The sequence below is a fragment of the Acartia tonsa genome, chromosome 7, assembly GCF_053477335.1.
Source record: "Acartia tonsa isolate MP-2025a chromosome 7, ASM5347733v1, whole genome shotgun sequence".
In the NCBI taxonomy this organism is placed as follows: Eukaryota; Metazoa; Arthropoda; class Copepoda; order Calanoida; family Acartiidae; genus Acartia; species Acartia tonsa.
This window is the reverse complement of record NC_137266.1, coordinates 26393199-26402323: the sequence shown is the minus strand read 5'-3', so window position 1 is coordinate 26402323 and position 9125 is coordinate 26393199. Positions and strand designations below refer to the sequence as shown.

The 9125-nt window shown below is 30.7% G+C and overlaps 1 long non-coding RNA gene across 1 annotated transcript; it reads left to right on the top strand.

The window, feature by feature from the left end:
• The first annotated feature begins 300 nt into the window (after nt 1-300).
• LOC145324232 (uncharacterized) lies at nt 301-3467 on the top strand. The gene is made up of 3 exons (XR_013881215.1): nt 301-359; nt 1059-1129; nt 1977-3467. It is a non-coding gene; the product is annotated as an uncharacterized LOC145324232 (long non-coding RNA).
• Nucleotides 3468-9125: the final 5658 nt, after the last annotated feature.

Here is a 9125-nt window from a genome sequence, read left to right as displayed (position 1 = left end):
TAATGCATGTAAAATTTGCAGATTTTCGTCTATATAAAATATTCCATTTTTGATATTATTTAAGTATTCTTGCATTTTCGTTTTGTCCCCTTTAAAATCTCTATCTAGTATCATATGGTAACCCACATGACCTTTAATATATTCATAAGTACTGTTACAAATTTTTTTAAAATCCATGGTACAGCTATATGCTAAAAGCATTGATTTAAGTGATATGCCTAAAGAATTGTCAACATGTAAATCATAACCCAAAGTATTTTCTGTAAGATATTTTGTTTCAGGTGGATGAGAGAGAGAAATATTTTCAATAAATTTAGTTGGGCAGCTTCCAGGAAGAAAAGGTGGAATAGGTTTTACAGGTAATTTATTATCATATATTATTTGATGTGTTTCATCATCAAGATTTAATTCTGGCGGTACAGTTAAGTAATTTTGTTTGGGGGGAACCAATTGACCTAATATACACCCAAATTGACTGTTTTCTCCCGAAACTGAGTCTGTCATTAAGATCTTAGGGACGCCTTTAAGGATTATTTTACAATATAAAGGGCCTTCCATGAGATTTTGTTGAAGTTGTTTAAATTTCTGTTTTTGCAAATCAGTTGGTTCAAATTTATCTAATTTACTAGAAGTAAGGGGGGTTAAATAATGAATGTCTTTCAAAATAGTAAAGTTTAAAGTGTCACGTAGAAAATTTAAACTACCGCAAAATCCTCTCATTCCTGTTTGACATTTAGGAAAAGGTAGATTAGCAATCGCTTCTATCCTTTTTGGGTCAGCCTGACAAAAATTATTTCCAATCAACCAGCCTAAAAAATTAATTTGAGCGCATCCTAAATGAGCCTTAGTCATATCAAGTTTTGCATTGTGCCAAGCTAGGCGAGAAATAACTATTTTTACTAATTTAAAATGAGTTTTTAAAGTATTTTCATAAGTGTCTTCTGGGTGTGAAAAGATAAGTATATCATCATAGTAAATTAAAACATTGTCAAGTTTATTACATTCCAAAATAGGAAATCCTTTAGAGTCAAGTAAAAGTTTATTATTGTTATATTTAGGAACCATATTGATCATCTTATCCACAAATCTACTCAACGCGGTTGGACTGCTGGCCATCCCCGTGCACAAGGTATTAAAAACGAAAGTCCCATACATTGTTGAAAATTGAGTATATTTCTTTGAATCTTCTGTAAGTTCAATTGATTGAAAGGCAGATTTAAGATCTAAACTACTAAAAATTACAGCGTCCCGCATGGTGTTGAGTAGCATTTTGAAGTTTGAGATAGCAACAGGTTCCACCATAATTAATTCATTTATACCCCTAAAATCAACTACTAGCCTAGCAGCTTGATTTCTTTTATCCTTGCGAAAAACTAAGAAACAAGGGGAGGAAAAAGCTGGTAAATCCCCACCCTCAACACTGGCTTTATTCAAAACTTTAGTTTTAACTAAGAATTCTAAAACATCCCGTAAAAGCTCAGCATTTGCGCTATTTTCATAGTATATTTTTTTCATTCTAGGTAATTCAACATTGTCCTTTAATCTAATTTGATAATACCCGCATGTAGCCGAGATGTTTCCCCTATCTAAAGAATGAAGTGATACTACTTTAGGATAGCTATCAAGGAATATATCTTTAACAAAAGGCCATATATGGGGTTTAAAATTTTTCTCGAGGACCATATCGGTCGCATTAGCTAACATTGTGTTTGGAATATCAAGTCCTTTAGGTAATAGGTCATCAGGTGTAATAATACAGTCACTATTAAAACCTAGTTGGATAGTTTGTTTAGGATCATAATACTTAGGCAATTCATGTTTAGGAATAATTTTTTCTTTTATGTCTATCCTTTCCTCTGTTAAACTTTTACCCTTAGTATTAACATCATTATTTTTGCAATGAGTATTTGAAAAGAAAGGTGAATTTTTAGGAAAATGTATATTCATATTACTAATATGATAATTTTCTTTTTCAGTATCAGAGAAATTTTCATGAAAGCAAATGTTTTGTATGGAAAATTCAGTTTGTGCTGGTAAACGGCATTCATAAAAAATTGAGGTATTATTTTTGTTAAAAGTACTTACCAAAGACATTAATTTTTCATCATCATCTGGGATAGGAATTGTAGGAGAGTGATGTACAGGAACTAAAGTGCCTTTAATGTTTCCTTCAAAATTTTCATTTCCTAAATTTTCAACATACCCCGGCAGTACAAAATTATTTTTATAAATCCTAAGGTCAGCTATAGTAGGAATAATTTTAATAAATCCCATTTCTTCATAAGGTATTTTATCTTGTGTAATGAAAAGATGTTGACCAACTTTGAAAAAGGCAAGTGCATGGACATGAAAAAATACAAGTTTAATTTCTTTAGACTGTAAAACAACATGATCAGAGACACACGTATGTCTTTCTGTATCATTTAAATAATAAGACTCCAGGAAAATTCTAGGAACAACGTCAACAAAAAGTTTAGGTGGGTTTTCATAAAAGGAGACGGCGATTTTGAAATTTTTCAATGTGTTCATATTGATAAGGAGGGGGTCATCCATACCATCGGAGACATAAAACTGTATTTTTGCAATTTCATTTAAGCTAGGTAAAGTGAAAAATAAATCAATAGTGCCAAGTATTTTCATGGAGTGACCAGTAATGGAAATTAGATTATAATTAGATTTTGTCGTTAATTTAAGAATTTTAGCCTTATTATATTTTGGATAAAGAGTAAGTAAATATTGTAGGTTGACTAATGGCAGGCCCGCTCCGCTGTCAAAAAATGCAAAAGCTTCTTGGAGACAAGTAGAATCAAAACCAAGTTTACAAGGTAAAAATAATTTTTTCCCTACGTCTGTATCTACATTTGCAATTGAAATTTTATTTATTTTGATATTTGAGAGGAGAATAGAATTATTCAAAATAGGAAGGGTTGATTTACGACGTGGAGAAAAAGGAACGAAAGTATTAATGGGAGCGGTGCCTATTTCCTATTTATGAAAAGTTGCAAGCTGCTTTTTCATTTGTTCTTTAATTTCAATAGAGGGTGCCGGCCATTGATTGTTGGATTTAAGAAAAAGGGCGCGTGGTCTTCTAGGACAAAAATCATCAGGATGGAAAAGCTCATCTTCAGTATCTGCTAGACATTGGGGACAGGGATCGGGCACTCTGTTCACAAGAGCAAAATTGCCCGAGTCCGTCCGCATGTCATAGCAGAAATCCGTGGCTGTATGGCCTCCTTTTCCACAGAGAAGGCAATGAAGTTTTCTTTTATTGGAGTTATTAGTGTTGTTAGTTCTCGTGTTATTATAATTGTTATTATATCTAGGTTTCCCTGGTTTGGAAAATTGTTGTGATTGTTTCCCATTAGAGTGCTGCATTTTCATAAAATTAGGGTTTTTATGTTGTATAGTTTTATTAGAAGATTGAAAATAATTTGATCTATTGTTATAATTATTTCTGTTTTGATATTGTCTAGCTGCATAAGGTTTATTTTGTGTGTAAGCGTTATTAGAAAAATTGTTGTATTTTTGGTGAGCAGAGACTTCTTGAACTTTAATATTTCGAAAAGCAGAGCCTTCTAAAACTTTGTTGCCAGAACGAATGAAATTAGTGTTAGGCCTGATTGATTTTACATGCGAAGAAGGTCTAACAATTTGAAAAGAATTTCTACTTGGAGCGTGTTTAGATCTTTTATAGTTAAGATCTATAGCAGTGGCAATTTTGCGAAGAGACCTAGAGAATTCATCAAAGGTTGGAGGCCTATTATATAAAGTGACCAGCTTCATACGTGTTTTTTCACCATCTGCTTTGTTATCAGGTGGCAGGTTTTTAAGTAAAGCTTCTATAGCTGTGTAATTATACATTTCGTTTTTAATAGAGTCTGGTTGATCTGAACAGGCTCTTTGAGCAAGATTAAGTATATCGCTAACGACAGAGTCATATGTAGCATTAGAAGGAGGTTTATAATTATGTAATAAAGTAATTGCTTCTTCTGGTTTAACTCTTTTATCATATTTTATAAGAAGAGAAGAAATTATTTCATTAATAGTCAGGTTGCCATCTAGAGCATTGCTAACCATTTCATAAGGAGGACCTGTAAAACAGCGAAGAAAAACAGATGCAAATTGAGATTCTGTTAACTGACATTGCAATTGTGCATTTTTAATGTTCCTTAAAAATTCCACTATAGAAGGATTATCTTTCCCAGAAAACTTTTGGCGGACAGGAAAAGTGTTGTTAACAAGACTCAACTTTTGGTCAGTGAAGAAAAGAGTATTGTTGTGATCTGGAAAAGGAGGAAGAAGAAAATTTTTGGTTTGTTGATCAAAAACTTCATTATGTTGTTGAAGCATGTTTTCATGAATAGCAGCTTTAATTGAAGCGTCAATATCAAGAGAAGAAAGGGGCTTAGTTGCTTCATGTTCTTCAAGAAAAGTATTATACTCTTTTACCGTGTCGTCAAAGAATGATTTACCAAGTGGAGTTTTGCTTTTTTTAGCAATTTCAACAATGTATGCTGTTTGGCTAAGAAGAATTCGTCCTAAAGGAGATTGTAATAATTTACAAGATCTGGGGTCTTGTTGAAGTTGAAGTAAAAAGTCATCATATTCATCTGGTTTTGCAGAATCAGAGTGTTCAATCCTAAAAGGATGTTCAATTTCCTCAGTATCGCGTAAATCTGAATTAGATTTACGTTTGTTTTCATTATTTAAATTATCAGCAAGTACTTCAGCAAAAGTCCTGTCTTGTGATTTACTGCGAGGAAACATTGATTTCATGATAGAAATTAAAAATCTAAATTTGTAATGTCAATAAAATTCACGCAACCTCGTACAATAGTTTGAACTTAGTAGAGCTGAAAGTATGGGAGGAAAAAAAAATAAAATCCAAGAACTAAGTGGATGTAATGGTATAGAAGATAGATAGAATTTAAGAGGGTTAGCAGATTTAAGAGTATTTAGTCAAGAGTGTCTATAAAGGAATGACAAAGTATTAACCTAAATAACTATTTATAAAATAGAAATGACTGTGCACAGTAACTAAGTTAGGTATAAAAATATGCTAGCAATAAAAACTTTATTGGTAGAAGCAATAAAGACGGACTATAAGATCTGTATTAAGTAAGTATTATTAAATAAGGGTTAAAAGTCCTTATTAACAATAAAGCACGTTTAAAGTCCCTAAAACGTGATATAAAAGGCCTGTATATAATCAAAGAAAAGATAAAAATAAGCGCTAAAGGATTTTGCCCGAAAGTATTTAGAAAACGGGAATATAATGACGTCAAAAAAATCCAAAAATAGAAGTCTAGAAAATGTGTCTTATAAAGAAGAGAGATAGGTTATTTTATGTCTTTATAAAAATATCTGTAGTGTAAATATTTAAAATATGTATAAAAACTTTAATATCTCAATAAAGGGGAAGGTAAAGTAATTTATGCAAAATATAGAAGAAAAGATTGAAGTAAGTCTAGTTAAGTATAAAAGCTTTAAATACACTAGGTTATTTTGTTATAAAAAAACTTCAATGCATAAGATGTGTTAAAATGTCAAACACTCAAAGAAAAGACTGAAAAGACAAATAGTTTAGACACTGAGGTTAAAATAAAAGGGGACTTTTTAAAATCTCATATACTTAAGGTAGAAGCTTAAGGTAGATAAAATATTCAAATTATTCATACACTTAAAGGTAGAAGCTTAAGGTAGATAAAAAATGTCAAATGTTTATAAACTTAAGGTAGAAGCTTAAGGCGGTTAGAAAGTTCAAATGTTTATACACTTAAGGTAGAAGCCTAAGGTAGATAAAATTTTTATATAAGTAGAGACAGATCTTTAAAATAAAATCGCGCAAAGAGTAAAATAGTCCTTATTATGGAAAATGTGAATATATTCAAAGCAGAAAATTAGTAGCTGTATTGTACTAAAGTATAAGCGTTTAGTCTCAAGGGGGAAAAAAAACTTCTAAGTTAGAAATGAAAACTAAACTTTAGTTTTATATCAATATTAATTTCTATTGACAAAGACCTGATGCTTCTTAAAATGTAGAAATGTTGATGTAGCTAGCAGGTAGAATGTAGAAGTTTTGATATAGCTAGCAGGTAGAATGTAGAAACGTTGGTTGATGTAGCTAGCAGGATCCTGAAAAATGTTCTTAAATAGAAAAAGAAAATATAAAGCATGCAAAGCAAAATAACACACACAAAAATTAGGTTCAAAGTGTCTTTTACAACTGGCCAGGAAGAAAAGAGCAGGATTTCTGTAGAGTAAAAGTTAGGTTAGGTCAAATGCAATCTCTATTCCAATACCGGAAACGTGCGCCACATGTAAAAACGGTTTGTTCCTTTATCAAACAAGATAGGGAAAATTCTATTTTATTTCTACTCAGAGAAAAAGAAAAATCTATGTTAAGGTGTTGTCAAATAATTTCTCTTTATACTTTAATTATCGGGTAAATAGCTCGTTGGTTCAGTGGAGTATTATCCCTGAGCAGTAGAAAAAAAAAGTCCTTAGATGTAAATAAACTTCCCTGCCACCAAAGTTTTAAGACTGTAATTTTCTAATATTCTTTTTCTTTATTAAGGTGTTAAATAAGGCGGCTCGGAGACGGGAGAGGTGCAGTACAGACCAAACAAACAGATCAAAGCAAATTTCAAGTTTTTACCAAGTTTAAAATGGATAAGAAAATACAAGAATGTACCACTATGTATTAGTAGAGACAAAGAAATAAATGAATAATCAACAAAGGTAAAATTTGATTAAGTTTCCTTTTCTTTTATTTTACTTCTTACAGTTATACAAAGCAAACATCTGATTAGAAAGTAAAATATATATATTACAAAAAAAATAAGAAATTCAAGCACACAAGTATATACTAATTAGTAATATTATTACAATGGATAAGATACCTGGTAAATATAACCAGAGCATATACTGTATAAAATGATTACTACTTAAAGACTATATTCTTAGATTTAGAATATTATATTTACACCAAGTCTTTTGGTATTTTAGGCTTAAAGAAAATTTTAAATTGAAATTGTTTCTAAGTTTTTATGTATGCTTAAGACTCTAAGGTAAAGTATAAGCTAAGAAATAAATACAAGTGTTTTGACACTTAGAATCTTTAAAGAGAATGTAAGATAAAATATTTCTAAGTTCTTTTTGTTCTTAGGGCTTAAAGTAAATTAGGAACTAAAAATAAATACAAGTGTTTTGACTCTTAGAATATTTAAGGAGAATGTAAGATAAAATATTTTCTAAGTTCTTTTTATTCTTAGGCCTTTAAAGTAAACTATGAACTAAAAATAAGTACAAGTGTTTTGACTCTTAGAATATTTAAGGAGAATGTAAGATAAAATATTTCTAAGTTCTTTTTACTCTTAGGCCTTTAAAGTAAACTATGAACTAAAAGTAAATACAAGTGTTTTGACTCTTAGAATATTTAAGGAGAATGTAAGATAAAATATTTCTAAGTTCTTTTTATTCTTAGGCCTTTAAAGTAAATTATGAACTAAAAATAAATACAAGTGTTTTGATACTTAGAATCTTTAAGGAAAAATGTATATTAAAATTTCTCTAAGTTTCAGGAATAATAGAAGAAAAATATGGTACTTAGAAAATTTAAAGAAAACTCAAGCAAGAAAATGGCAAAGTATGAAATCTGCTTAAGAACTCCTTTACACTCTACTGAATAGAAAAACCTTATTGAACCTAAATTATAGTGCTAACCTGGATTAGAGCTAGAAGCTGAGTAGTGAACAATCTTCCCAAGACTGATACAAAAGTCTTGAGATTTGCCCTTTTTATACTAAATTTTGGCTATGACATCATAGCTTTTAGCTTGTAAAATCCAGGTTAAATTTAGGTCATGATAGTAAAAAAAACTATAAAATGAAAAGCTTTTAGAGCGCTAGATATCTTATGTAATACAATTGTAGAATATATGTTTGATTTTCTTTTCTTGTTTTTCAGTGTTCTTATTTGTTTTCTATTTTCTCGCGTAGTAGTTGGATGTCTGTGTTTATCCTAAAAAAAATAGATTTCAGTTTTTGTAAAGACATTTTTATCTTATGATTTTTCTTTACCTAATTCTGTCTGTATATTTATCCAGGAAAATATTCCCCTGGGTGTGTGTGTGATGTGGAGTGTTTAGCAATAAAATTTTCTTTATGTTAGGTACATAGCTTCTCTACAATTTTTCTTGTCCTGCCCTTATTTAGGACCGGTTTTTGTCCTAACATTGCATACCTAACTGAAGTTAATGTAAAGTATATTACTTTCAAATGAAAATATAGAGTTGCTACGCTTCTCTTATTATTGCATACCTAACTATTCTGCAGTTAATGTAAAATTTCCTACTATCAGATGGTTAAACATGTCATACTAAACGCAAACCTTTTCTATAACAATTGACGTATTACGACAGTCATAAATTATTTAGGATCTAAATTTTCATTCTCATTTTTAAGTAAAAATCGTATCTATTCTTAAAAGATGAAAAATTTAAATTTGAATTACTCCCCGAATAATTCAATCTAATATTTTAGATTTGTAAAAAGATAAAGTAAAAAAAATTTTGGGGTTGGGGAATTTTTTGGGTGGTCAAACCCCCATCCCCCATTTCTAATGTATAAAAATTATCTTTTTTGGGTGGGGAGGGGGAATTTTTTCTTGGGGCGATTTCTCTTAGGAGGATGGTGGACGGTGTTACACTCCCCCAACATAATTATAGGCGTTACCACAGGACCTATGAGAATCTAACCTATCAAGGAGAACCTTATCGGTACAGTGGTTAGCAAGAAGATCCTTCGGTACAGGAAGATAAAAGACAAACATTCTGTTACTTCATTATAAGTATTGAATTATCAATCATTAATCTCCCTCTCCACTCCCTTCTTTTAATATGTTTAATCCATTTGCCCAACATAGAATGAGAACTTTTACTAACTTCGCTTGAATGGATGTTATTAATCTTGTCAATTTAATCTGCTTGTGCCACTATTGGTAAAACTCATTGAATATGTCACCTGACTAATTATTTTTCAATGGTGTGCATTGATTTCCGCATAATATTTCATCCGCATCGATTTTCATTTGTATGAGTTTATGGACGGTAAATCTAAATACAA